We start from the raw sequence: 13774 nt of genomic DNA, 5'->3' as shown, positions 1-13774 counted from the left end.
CACCACAACTCACATATAACAAGGATGAACGAGAAGCTAAGCAAGCACTGCCTTTGCATCCCTGGGCAGCACATGCACACTGAGGTATGAAAGCTCTGAGCAGTCAATTGCTCCTCATTCAAGTCATCCACAGAGAATGGGTATATTATGCCTGCAGGCTGTCATCCATGTTTGTGGTCTATACAATACGGTGATGCCATTTGGCGCTAGCGACAGTAGCACCAGATTACGTGCGGGGGGGGGTGGAGGAGAGCAGAGTAATTGTTTTCTTAATGACATGGGACAGGAGAGTAATGCTCAACATGCGGGCATATAAAATATTCACAAGTACCGTGGGCTCTAAGCTGAGACGCCGTGTTGGAGGAGTGAGGTCTGATTTTCTGGTTGGGTGCCAGCGCAACCAGGAGCTAACAGCTATTACACCTTTATTGCCTCGTCCTATGAAGACGTTTTGTTATCTGACAGCACTCTTATCTCAATCTGTCCACATTCACACAGCTAAATCCGTCACGTCTGCAATCTTGCTCCGTCATCCTGCAACCTGCCCGTCAAGCATATTCCAGGTATTTAAAGGCTCATACTGGTGTTTTTGCATGCTTTACCCCATGGGGCATCTATTTAATGATGCCATTGTGTTTATTTATGTACGCATGCATGTGAAAGCATGGGTATACATGGAGGTTGTTGTTGGAAGTTTTTAATATGGACCCCTGGAAGAGTAGCTGTTGCTTTGCATAACAGCTAATGGGGATCTAAATAAACAAACATTTACTACAATGGGACTATACCTCATGTTACTTGTTTCCCATTTTTCAAAGGGTACCTTAGTCTTTGTTTCTTTTTCTTTTTTTCTTCTATTTTTGATTATTTGCCCAATTTCTCATTTTCTTCAATTCGAATGTTCAGGTAATGAGCCCACTTGGAAATTCTTCGCTTCCCTGGTCAACAATTCTGTTGCCCTGAGGAAGTCATGGACGTTGGAATGTTGTCTGTGAAACAGTATTTTTCCCAGGGACATTTTTCTGGCAGAGAAACAGATTCTGTTGTGCAGGTGTCTTCAAATGTGTTGTGACTCACAGGACAACATTTCAAATCAACCTTCACTTTCAACCACATTGATAACGTAACACAAAAAAAAAAGGAACGGCGACTGAATGTTCACTGTGATGGATTACCTATCTCGTGCAAGTCTCAAGTTCCTGATAGGTTGATTTTCACACTGTCCTTAAATGAATGGAGACCAACGGCTGGCTGGAACTTAGAGAAATTACACTCAAAACCCCAAAAAGCTTCAGCGTGCTTTGGAAATGTAACGTGTTCATTATTTGTAGTAAGTGGTGCAAAACATGCAAAAACACCGGTATTCTCCTTTAACTTGTGTCATTTTTCATTCTTCTTCTGCTGTTCGTACGCTTAACAGGTTGGTACACCTCCGCTAATCTCACCTGCATCATAGGGAGCAATGTCGGTGACCAGACCGGCAGCATTAACCCTACTCCAAAGTTGAGTCAGCTCAGATAACCAGATGAGCATCAGGTGGCAGCCTGGCAGCACCTGACCTTGCTCCCTTAACCCAGTGCACGAGCTCTGCGAGAGATACAGGAAAAGAGAGATCACAATCATTACCCTCTATCAACGCTATCTCCACTTCCTATCACTCATGTCTGACTGGACCAGGATCTTTCCCTCCCCTTCCTGGGACACGGGCCATGTGTTGGGGTCAAGGCCATTAGTCAGAGCCAACTCCTCCGCTGCTCCCCTACACAGCAGCATGGGCAGTTGTTGTCAAGAAAATCCTCGTCTCTGTGTATTTTCCCCCCACCGATACATCTGTCCTTTGTATAGGTGTGTGTGTTTTTGTGTGTGTGTGTGTGTGTGTGTGTGTGTGTGTGTGTGTGTGTGTATGTGTGTGCGTTTTCTTTAGAGAGAAAGAGAGATGTGGAGAAGAGAACGACAGAGAAAGAGTGCATGGGTGAGAAAAACAGGTCTATATATATATACACACACACATATCTGGAACAATACCTACCACCTCCAAAAAAAATTAGGATCATAAGTGCATTTTTGCAAAAATGCATATATTTTGCATAATGCCAAAACATTTCTAAGTCCCAGAAATTTTTTTTTATATGGGTGAAAAAAACCAAAGATGCTCAGAATCATCTGAAATGCCAAGAAAAGTGGTTTTTAGCCATTTTTATAAAAATGCATATTTTGCATAATTTTAATTTTCTGGGGTTTTTCCCTTACTCTCTGAGACAATACCTACCACCTCCAAAAAGAATTAGGATCATAAGTGCTTTAGTTTTCAGTCCCGCTATCTACACTAACTAACACACACACACTAACACCACACACACACACTTCTCCACCCACTCCACCCTGCCTGCACTCTCTTCTTCACCTCTCTCCTGCACTCCCCGTTACTTTGGACAGTTGACCCCAAGTATTTAAACTCATATGCCTTCGTCACCTCCACTCCTTACATCCTGACCATTCCACTGTCGTCCCTCTCATTCACGCGACGGTATTCCGTCTTGCTCCTACTGATTTGCATTCCTCTTCTCTCCAGTGCATACCTCCACCTCTCTTGGCTCTCCTCAACCTGCACCCTACTCTCGCTACAGATCACATTGTCATCCGTGAACATCATCATCCATGAAGACTCCTGCCTGATCTTTTCCGTCAACCTGTCCATCACCATTGCAAATAAGAAAGGGCTCAGAGCCGATCCTTGATGTAATCCCACCTCCAAATTGAATTCTTTCTCATGTTCCTCAAACCAATCCTGAGCAATACTTGCAGTGTAGCAGGGTGCATTACCCTGCTGAAAGAGGCCACTGCCATCAGGGAATGCCGTTGTCATGAAGCGGTGTACTTGGTCAGCAACAATGTTTAGGTAGGTGGTACATGTAACATCCACATGAATGCCAGATCCCAAGGTTTCCCAGCAGAACATTGCGCAGAGCATCACGCTACCTTTACCGACTTGCCTTCTTCCTATAGAGCACCCTGTTGTCATCTCTTCCCCAGGTAAACAGCAAACACGCACCCGGCCATCCACATGATTTAAAAGAAACGTGATTCCTCAGATGAGGCCACCTTCTTCCATTGCGCCATGGTCCAGTTCGGAAATTCACATGCCCATTATAGTTGCTACAACCGTGAACAGGGGTCATGTCATCATGGGCACCCTGCGATGCACTGTGCTGTGACAACTGTCTGTGAGAGCCAGCTTTACATTTTTCAGCAATTTGAGCTACAGTAGCTCTAATATATACATATCTATAGACTACATATATATATATATATATATAGTGTCCCCAAAAGACCTCCAACAAGGATGGGACTCTAACCCACGCGTGCAGAGCACAATGGATTAGCAGTCCATCACCTTAACCTCTCGGCCACCTCGTCGCTTTACGGGCACCTTGTATAGCAACTCAATGCCTCAGTAGGTAAGAACGCCGGCTCCCAGCTGGAGACTATGATTAAAACCCTGCTTGGGACAAATATTCAGTAAGAGTTTGTGGCTTAGACTCCTGCACAGAACCCTCAAATTCCCAAGCCTGTGGTAGAGGATCCGAGCTTGAGGAAGGTACACGCCACCCAGGAAAAGGGTGGGATCGAGATTTTTAGGACTTAAAGAATCTGCTGCCAATGTTTTTGTTGCATATTCCTGAGGACACCTTCAGAGGTCTTGTGGAGTCCATGCTTTGACGGATCAGAGCTGTTTTGGTGGCATGAGGGGAACCTACAAAATATTAGCCAGATGGTTTTAATGTTAAGGTTGGTGAGTGTATCCTTTAAGTCCTGTAAGTTGCGAGGTGAGACCTCCGTGGATCGGACTTGTTTTTCCAACACATCCCACAGATGCTCAATTAGATTGAGATCTGGGGGAATTTGGAGGCCAAGGCAACAAATTGAATTCTTTCTCATGTTCCTCAAACCATTCCTGAGCAATATTTGTTGTGTTGCAGGGTGTATTATCCTGCTGAAAGAGACCACTGCAATCAGGGAATACCGTTGCCATGAAGGGGTCTACTTGGTCTGCAACAGTGTTTAGGTAGGTGATGAATGTCAAAGTAACATCCACATGAATGCCAGATCCCAAAGTTCCACTCATCCATTATCTTAACCGCTTATCCTGCTCTCAGGGTCGCGGGGATGCTGGAGCCTATCCCAGCAGTCATTGGGCGGCAGGCAGGGAGACACCCTGGACAGGCCGCCAGGCCATCACAGAGCCGCAGATCCCAAAGTTTCCCAGCAGAATATTGCGCAGAGCATCACACTACCTCTGCCGGCTTGCCTTCTTCCCATAGAGCATCCTGGTGTCATCTCTTCCCCAGGTAAACGACAAACATGCACCCGGCCATCCACATGATTTAATAGGAAATTTGGTTCATCAGACAAGGCCACCTTCTTCCATTGCGCCATGGTCAAGTTCTGATGTTCGCATGCCCATTGTAGGTGCTACGATGGTGGACAGGAGTCATCATGGGCACTCTGACCCCGGTCTGCGGCTACACAGCCCCATACACAGCAAGGTGTGATGCACTGTGTGTTGTGACACCTGTCTATCGTAGCCAGCATTAACTTTTTCAGCAACTTGAGCTACAGTAGCTATATATATATATATATATATATATATATATATATATATATATATATATATATATATATATATATACACTACCGTTCAAAAGTTTGGGATCACATTGAAATGTCCATATTTTTGAAGGAAAAGCACTGTACTTTTCAATGAAGATAACTTTAAACTAGTCTTAACTTTAAAGAAATACACTCTATACATTGCTAATGTGGTAAATGACTATTCTAGCTGCAAATGTCTGGTTTTTGGTGCAATATCTACATAGGTGTATAGAGGCCCATTTCAAGCAACTATCACTCCAGTGTTCTAATGGTACAATGTGTTTGCTCATTGGCTCAGAAGGCTAATTGATGATTAGAAAACCCTTGTGCAATCATGTTCACACATCTGAAAACAGTTTAGCTCGTTACAGAAGCTACAAAACTGACCTTCCTTTGAGCAGATTGAGTTTCTGGAGCATCACATTTGGGGGGTCAATTAAACGCTCAAAATGGCCAGAAAAAGAGAACTTTCATCTGAAACTCGACAGTCTATTCTTGTTCTTAGAAATGAAGGCTATTCCATGCGAGAAATTGCTAAGAAATTGAAGATTTCCTACACCGGTGTGTACTACTCCCTTCAGAGGACAGCACAAACAGGCTCTAACCAAAGTAGAAAAAGAAGTGGGAGGCCGCGTTGCACAACTGAGCAAGAAGATAAGTACATTAGAGTCTTTAGTTTGAGAAACAGACGCCTCACAGGTCCCCAACTGGCATCTTCATTAAATAGTACCCGCAAAACACCAGTGTCAACATCTACAGTGAAGAGGCGGCTGCGGGATTCTGGGCTTCAGGGCAGAGTGGCAAAGAAAAAGCCATATCTGAGACTGACCAATAAAAGAAAAAGATTAAGATGGGCAAAAGAACACAGACATTGGACAGGGGAAGACTGGAAAAAAGTGTTGTGGACGGATGAATCCAAGTTTGAGGTGTTTGGATCACAAAGAAGAACGTTTGTGAGACGCAGAACAAATGAAAAGATGCTGGAAGAATGCCTGACGCCATCTGTTGAGGATGGTGGAGGTAATGTGATGGTCTGGGGTTGCTTTGGTGCTGGTAGGGTGGGAGATTTGTACAGGGTAAAAGGGATTCTGAATAAGGAAGGCTATCACTCCATTTTGCAACGCCATGCCATACCCAGTGGACAGCGCTTGATTGGAGCCAATTTCATCCTACAACAGGACAATGACCCTAAACACACCTCCAAATTGTGCAAGAACTATTTAGAGCAGAAGCAGGCAGCTGGTATTCTATCGGTAATGGAGTGGCCAGCGCAGTCACCAGATCTGAACCCCATTGAGCTGTTGTGGGAGCAGCTTGACCGTATGGTACGCAAGAAGTGCCCATCCAACCAATCCAACTTGTGGGAGCTGCTTCTGGAAGCGTGGGGTGCAATTTCTCCAGATTACCTCAACAAATTAACAGCTAGAATGCCAAAGGTCTGCAATGCTGTAATTGCTGCAAATGGAGGATTCTTTGACAAAAGCAAAGTTTGATGTAAAAAAAATCTTATTTCAAATACAAATCATTATTTCTAACCTTGTCAATGTCTTGACTCTATTTTCTATTCATTTCACAACATATGGTGGTGAATAAGTGTGACTTTTCATGGAAAACACAAAATTGTTTGGGTGATCCCAAACTTTTGAACAGTAGTGTAGATATAGAGCTATATATATATATATATATACACTACCGTTCAAAAGTTTGGGATCACCCAAACAATTTTGTGTTTTCCATGAAAAGTCACACTTATTCACCACCATATGTTGTGAAATGAATAGAAAATAGAGTCAAGACATTGACAAGGTTAGAAATAATGATTTGTATTTGAAATAAGATTTTTTTTACATCAAACTTTGCTTTCGTCAAAGAATCCTCCATTTGCAGCAATTACAGCATTGCAGACCTTTGGCATTCTAGCTGTTAATTTGTTGAGGTAATCTGGAGAAATTGCACCCCACGCTTCCAGAAGCAGCTCCCACAAGTTGGATTGGTTGGATGGGCACTTCTTTGAGCAGATTGAGTTTCTGGAGCATCACATTTGTGGGGTCAATTAAACGCTCAAAATGGCCAGAAAAAGAGAACTTTCATCTGAAACTCGACAGTCTATTCTTGTTCTTAGAAATGAAGGCTATTCCATGCGAGAAATTGCTAAGAAATTGAAGATTTCCTACACCGGTGTGTACTACTCCCTTCAGAGGACAGCACAAACAGGCTCTAACCAGAGTAGAAAAAGAAGTGGGAGGCCGCGTTGCACAACTGAGCAAGAAGATAAGTACATTAGAGTCTCTAGTTTGAGAAACAGACGCCTCACAGGTCCCCAACTGGCATCTTCATTAAATAGTACCTGGTGTTGTGAGTGCTCAACTAATGAGGAGCGGAATATCAACACGCATACTGGAAAAAAGATTTTAATACATAGCAGAACAGGCCTGTTTCGTGCATCTCGCACTCATCAGCTGCGGAACAAAGAATCATACAGTTTGCGTTGCCCAGCGTCACGCCCCTAATTTCGGTTGGACAGCGACCAATCACATGGGGAAAGATTCAAACTATAACAACCAATGGGGTAGGTACTTATGATGCACAGCAACCAACGGAGGGGTAGAAAACATTACAACCGGTGGGACTGGGGTTTGTTTTGAAAAGCATTTAGGGGCCATGGCGCTGTTGAAATGGCCTACATTACAAATATAACAAGGTAATTTATGTGAATTATATATTGGGGTGGCGTTGGGGCACAGTTGGAAGGATAGGTAGTTAAAATTTGAAAAAAAACAAATAAATGTCATATGTGTATCATCTAATGGGGGGGGGGGAGAATAATAAAAACGTTTTACTTATAGCTGCAAAGGAGATATTTTTTTCGGTGTCTACAGCTCGTGGCCAATTCGTTTCTATTATTCAAGGTGGACATATCAGGTCTGCAAATAATAAAATACTTTTCTGCCAAACACAGGTCACATCTTTTACCTCTAACTGAATATGCATTACTCTTTGCAAGGATTTTCCGTGAGATGGAATAACTGATACTCTTGTCTACCAGTGACCAAATGTGACAGCTTAAGGCCGTTGCATTTTTCACATGCTCATTTCTGAAGCTACTCATATGGGCGTTAAACCTCCTTTTAAAAGGGCCCTCTGTTAATCCCACGTAAGTGTCCACATCGCCGTTGTCTTCTCTCGTCACCGAGGCCTGGTAGATGACTCCCTCTATTTGGCATTTTCCTTCAGACGCCGAAAAAAATGCATTTCAAAACAAACCCGTCCCATTGGTTGTAATGTTTTCTACCCCTCCGTTGGTTGCTGTGCATCATAAGTACCTACCCCATTGGTTGTTATAGTTTGAATGTTTCCCCATTTGATTGGTCGCTGTCCAACGCAAGCTGTATGATTCTTTGTTGAAAGACATGAGCAGGTAATGAGTGCGAGACGCACGAAACAGGCCTGTACTGCTATGTATTAAAATCTTTTTTCCTGTTGATATATATCTACATATCTATATATATATATATATACATATATCCGCGGAGAACCATCAGGACCCTCTAGACCTTCGGTGAAGGCCTAAGACTCCACAGAAAAAAGAAAACACTTTAATAAATGCAATACAATCTTATCAATTTGTTAATATCGCATTACATTTCAATTTCGACCTTACATACGAATTCGGGAGGCTCTGCTTACAGTCTCTCAGCCAAAAAAAACATCATCCAATCAGCTTTTTCCCTCTTGTAACCGTGTGAGAAGACTGCTCCACCTCGAGTGAAGGTCTCCGCTATCTAAATAAGTTAGGCGTTAATACTGGATTGATAGATTACTCAGCCAATCAGATTTTGATGTGTAGCGGATGGGCGTGTTCATTTGTACTTGCCCAGCGTCATAGGGCCTTCACTGCATGCAGCCTGTGTGACCGATTGTTCAGCCAATCAGCAGCGCCTAGGTCAGTGGTTGAAACCGTTGCGGTTGCATTCCGCATCGCATCACGGTAGTTGGTGGCTAATGTTAGCTAGCATTTGTGTTTTTGATTTCGTTAGCTAAGCTAGCTAGCTAGCCGTGAGTGAGAATAATGTCCCAAGGAGAACTCGTGAATGGTGAAGGGACAGTGTAGCGCCGCATTATGTAATAATGTAATAAATTTTCACATCATTATGTAATAACGCCACTTTTTTTTCAAATCAAGACATAAATGTTGGTGGTTTATTACATAATGCACCAAATTATTACATTTTCTTCATAAAAAAAAGTGTAACATCCGCATTTTGTAATAAGTTGTTACATATTGCACCGGTTATTACAAAATGCGGATGTTACACTTTTTTAGGAAGAAAATTTAATAATTTGGCTCATTATGTAATAAACCACCAACATTTATGTCAGGGGTCCCCAATTACTTTTCATAGCGGGCCACTTTTAAAACCACGGGCCACTCAACCTCCAGCAGCAGGTTGGTCGTTAGTTTGTTTTGGTGTCGATACGTTGCAGGTATTATAATTTAAACAGAGATTTTTCATCTATTTTTCGATATATTACTAGTCTTACTTTTACTAAGAAATTTAAAAAAAAAAATTGGGTAGGGAAATAAAAAAAAATTCTAGCATTTCTCCAAAAATTCTCGTGGACCATAAATCAACCCGTCACGGGCCGGACGTGGCCCGCGGGCCGCCTATTGGGGACCCCTGATTTATGTCTTGATTTGCAAAAAACGTGGCGTTATTACATAACGATGTGAAAATGTATTACATTATTACATAATGCGGCGTTATTACATAATGCGGCGCTACAGGCTTCCATTGCCAAAGGACATTCTGGTGGATTCAAAAGCCAAAGGAGTGCTCTGTGACCGTGCGATCGACCGTTTCATCCAGAAGGAAAGGAGAATGGGTTTTGTCTTCAAATAGACAACACTGGTGAGTCAATTTATTTTTATTTATTTTTTTACAGTTAGTTTATTTGCATAATGTCTGATTGTTTTTATGCTCAGCGGCCCGGCTGGGGTGTGTTTGTTGAGTTTCTTGATAGCATAATATGCCCCGCGGGATTACTTCCAGTAAGGTTGTATGTTACACCATGTCGCCACACGATGTCGCTGTTGTGAAAGTGTCAAATAACTTGATGGTGATGATATCCACTTTTGCAACTAGAACAGTGTAGCATTGCGATATGACGGCTGTCTTTGGGTAATTATGAGGCGGTGATGTCTCACCGAAGGCCTAGGTGTGAAATGCACAGTCCGCTACTGATATATATATATATATAGTTGTGTCCCCAAAAGACCTCCGACGAGGATGGGATTCGAACCCACGCGTGCAGAGCACAATGGATTAGCAGTCCATCGCCTTAACCTCTCGGCCACCTCGTCGTTATACCACGTTCTTCTATAGCAACTCCCTAGCTCAGTACGTCAGAATGCCAGCTTCCCAGCCGGAGACTGGACGTGGAACCACGCTTGGGACGAATAGCCAGTAAGAGTTTGTGGCTTAGACTCCTACGGTGGCCGACAAGGGCCAGACGCACTGCAACGGCCTAATGTGTCTCAGTTAAGGAAAACAGCTTCAAGTACAGAAACGATTCAAATTCACAAACTCGAAACACAAGTCTAAACGAGGTACAAAAAGAGGAACGATGCAAAGCACAAAACGATACAAACCAAGACACGAGCTTCAAAAGAAAAACGCGTCATAACGCTCCAAACCTGCAGGGGGCGCTCTCAGCGTAACAGCTCAATGGAAAGACACGCGGGATGGAGAGAGACAGAACAGCCGTCTCTGGAACAGCTGGCTGTTTCAACATTCAGCAGGAACGGTAATAATGTAACTTTTATTTGCTTATATTTATATACTATGTTTCTATCACTGTACAACGCTGCACATTACGTGACGTTTTGTTATTGTATTTTACACCAGACGATACAAGGCTGCATATTTGCACGTAGATTAGCCTGCTTAATAAAATAAGATGATGATTAGAGATTGATATAAAGCACCCGTTATAATAGCACATTAAAAAGCCCTCTTATCACAGTCTTCCATACCTAAGCCCTGTCCTTCTTTTCCTTTTGCAGATGTACTGTCCATTCTGTGGATCTACAGCTTTCCCTGCCTTTTGCTGTGCATGTGGCAAAAACATAACTTTTTCAAAGCATGTCAATGAGGAGACACCTGCCACTCGTGCACAAGTTGATGTTGCACAACCTAGCACCAGTACAGGTAAACAGATTCATGACTTTGTAACATAAAATGACTAGAAGGGTGCTTGAAAGGTTCAGTTCGTGTTCTTGTACACTACCGTTCAAAAGTTTGGGATCACCCAAACAATTTTGTGTTTTCCATGAAAAGTCACACTTATTCACCACCATATGTTGTGAAATGAATAGAAAATAGAGTCAAGACATTGACAAGGTTAGAAATAATGATTTGTATTTGAAATAAGATTTTTTTTACATCAAACTTTGCTTTCGTCAAAGAATCCTCCATTTGCAGCAATTACAGCATTGCAGACCTTTGGCATTCTAGCTGTTAATTTGTTGAGGTAATCTGGAGAAATTGCACCCCACGCTTCCAGAAGCAGCTCCCACAAGTTGGATTGGTTGGATGGGCACTTCTTTGAGCAGATTGAGTTTCTGGAGCATCACATTTGTGGGGTCAATTAAACGCTCAAAATGGCCAGAAAAAGAGAACTTTCATCTGAAACTCGACAGTCTATTCTTGTTCTTAGAAATGAAGGCTATTCCATGCGAGAAATTGCTAAGAAATTGAAGATTTCCTACACCGGTGTGTACTACTCCCTTCAGAGGACAGCACAAACAGGCTCTAACCAGAGTAGAAAAAGAAGTGGGAGGCCGCGTTGCACAACTGAGCAAGAAGATAAGTACATTAGAGTCTCTAGTTTGAGAAACAGACGCCTCACAGGTCCCCAACTGGCATCTTCATTAAATAGTACCTGTTAGAGCCTGTTTCATATACCAGAACACAGCTTCAAAGGTCTTGTGGAGTCCATGCCTTGACGGGTCAGAGCTGTTTTGTCGGCATGAGGGGGCCCTGCACGATATTAGCCAGGTGGTTTTAGTGTTATGGCTACATGGGTGTATCCTTTAAGTCCTGTACGTTGCAAGGTGGGACCTCCGTGGATAAGACTTGTTTTTCAGTCAGTTGAGACTGAAGAGATCACTTAGATGAGTGATGAAACGTTTCTCTCAATAAGCGTTGTGTTCAGATGAACTGATCTGACTTCTTGTGACTGCTGACATTATGTCTGCTGATGACATTCACTGGCGGACAATCCATGAATGTGAAAACTTACTTCCTGCTTTGCTGAAACCTTGAATTCTTTGTCATGTTCCTCCACCACCTTCGTCTATTGCTCCATTGTCCAGTTCTGACGCTCACGGGCCCACTGTAATCGTTTTCGACGGTGGACTGGGGTCATCGTGGGCACTCTGACCAGTCTGCGGTTATGCAGCCCCATATGCAGCAAGGTGCAGTGTGTTGTGACACCTGCCTATCATAGTCAGCATTAAATTAACTTTTTCCATAATCTGAGCAACAGTAGATCTCATATATTTATTTACTTTTTTTTTGTCCCCTAAAAGATTCCCGACGAGGATGGGATTCGAACCCACGCGTGCAGAGCACAATGGATTAGCAGTCCATCGCCTTAACCACTCGGCCACCTCGTCGTTATACCATGACCTTGTATAGCAACTCATTACCTCAGTAGGTAAGAACACTGGCTTTCCAGCCAGAGATGAGGGCTTCAAACCCTGCGAGGGACGAATTCAAGAGTCTGTGGCTTAAATTCCCAATGCTATACAAGCTACCTACCTCAGACATAAGTGAGAGTAACACGAATAGAGTCATACCGGCTTGATGTCGCCCGGTTAAGGAGTTCCGCGTCAGGTGTTGAGGAACCAGGACAACCTGATGAGAAATTGGCTACTAGAACAACCCATTCATGAAAAAGGGCCAAGAACCTGGAGGTATTCCACTATAACAGCAGACCCCAGGAGAAAGGCTATATGGAGCGTATGTGAGAACTGTGGACTAGAAAGAGACTGCTTCCACACTGACTCAGAAGCAGCTCATTGCTCAATGCTCGAACATCAATAGAAGGAAGCTATTGTCACAACTTGAGATGGAGAGGCTCCAACACAATGACAATATAATTCGGCACCCTGAAGGGTCGCTCAGTAGGCAGGAGATCCAACCAGCTGAAACAATCCTACCAGCTAGGAAAGCTGAGGCTACTGAGGTTCAAATGACAATCATGGCCAGACTAAAGACAGTCAACCCCCGAGCTCGGCTTCCACAACTCACTAAGAAAGTATCATCATAAAGCCTGCTTGTGGATGTGAACACAGCCTTATGCAATATCTCGACTGCCACCATAACAGAAACCAACGAGCTTGTGCACCGATCAGCCAAAACATTACCAAACCTCTCACAGGTAAGTGGATATCATCGATTATCTCATTACAATGGCACCTGTCAAGGTGTGGGACATATTAGGCATCAACTGAACAGTCAATTCTTGAAGTAGATGTGTTGGCAGGAAGAAAAATGGGCAAGCATAAGGATCTGAGTGACTTCGACAAGGGCCGAATTGTGATGGCTAGACGGCTGGGTCAGAGCATCTCCAAAATGGCAGGTTTTGTGGGTTGTTCCTGCTATGCAGTGGTCAGTACCTACTGAAAGTGGTCCAAGAAAGGACAACTGGGGAACCAGTGAAAGGGTCACTGGAGCCCAATGCTCATTGATGCATGTGGGGAACGAAAGCTAGCTTGTCTGGTCTGATCCCAGACTGACAAGCAGGTGAGATTGACAAGTAGGTGATGGATAACCAACCAGACGTTGTGGTTGTCGACAAGGAACAGAAGACAGCAATAGTAGGGGCATCTATAGTATAGCATGGAAAGAAGAACTGGAGTAGGTCCCCGGGTGCTGCAGCTGCCCGTTGCTCCTATACAATAGGATGCAGAGAACAAATTTCATTGTAACCTGTACAATGACAAAAATAAAGCGGCTTTCTTAAAGAAAATGTGATCCATCACACCAGGCCACCTTCTTCTCTCTCTCCATGGTCCAGTTCTAATGCTCACGTGCCCATTGTAGGCACTGTCGAC

The 13774-nt window shown here is 43.4% G+C and overlaps 3 non-coding genes across 3 annotated transcripts; all 3 read right to left on the bottom strand.

Moving 5' to 3' along the window:
- Positions 1-3335: 3335 nt before the first annotated feature.
- On the bottom strand, positions 3336-3417 carry trnas-gcu (transfer RNA serine (anticodon GCU)). The gene has a single exon. It is a non-coding gene; the product is annotated as a tRNA-Ser (tRNA).
- Positions 3418-9933: 6516 nt separating this feature from the next.
- Positions 9934-10015, bottom strand: trnas-gcu (transfer RNA serine (anticodon GCU)). Its single transcript has one exon. It is a non-coding gene; the product is annotated as a tRNA-Ser (tRNA).
- Positions 10016-12249: 2234 nt separating this feature from the next.
- Positions 12250-12331, bottom strand: trnas-gcu (transfer RNA serine (anticodon GCU)). Its single transcript has one exon. It is a non-coding gene; the product is annotated as a tRNA-Ser (tRNA).
- Positions 12332-13774: the final 1443 nt, after the last annotated feature.

Source organism: Lampris incognitus, chromosome 8 (genome assembly GCF_029633865.1).
Source record: "Lampris incognitus isolate fLamInc1 chromosome 8, fLamInc1.hap2, whole genome shotgun sequence".
Lineage (NCBI taxonomy): Eukaryota > Metazoa > Chordata > Actinopteri > Lampriformes > Lampridae > Lampris > Lampris incognitus.
This window is presented reverse-complemented; position numbering and strand designations above follow the sequence as displayed.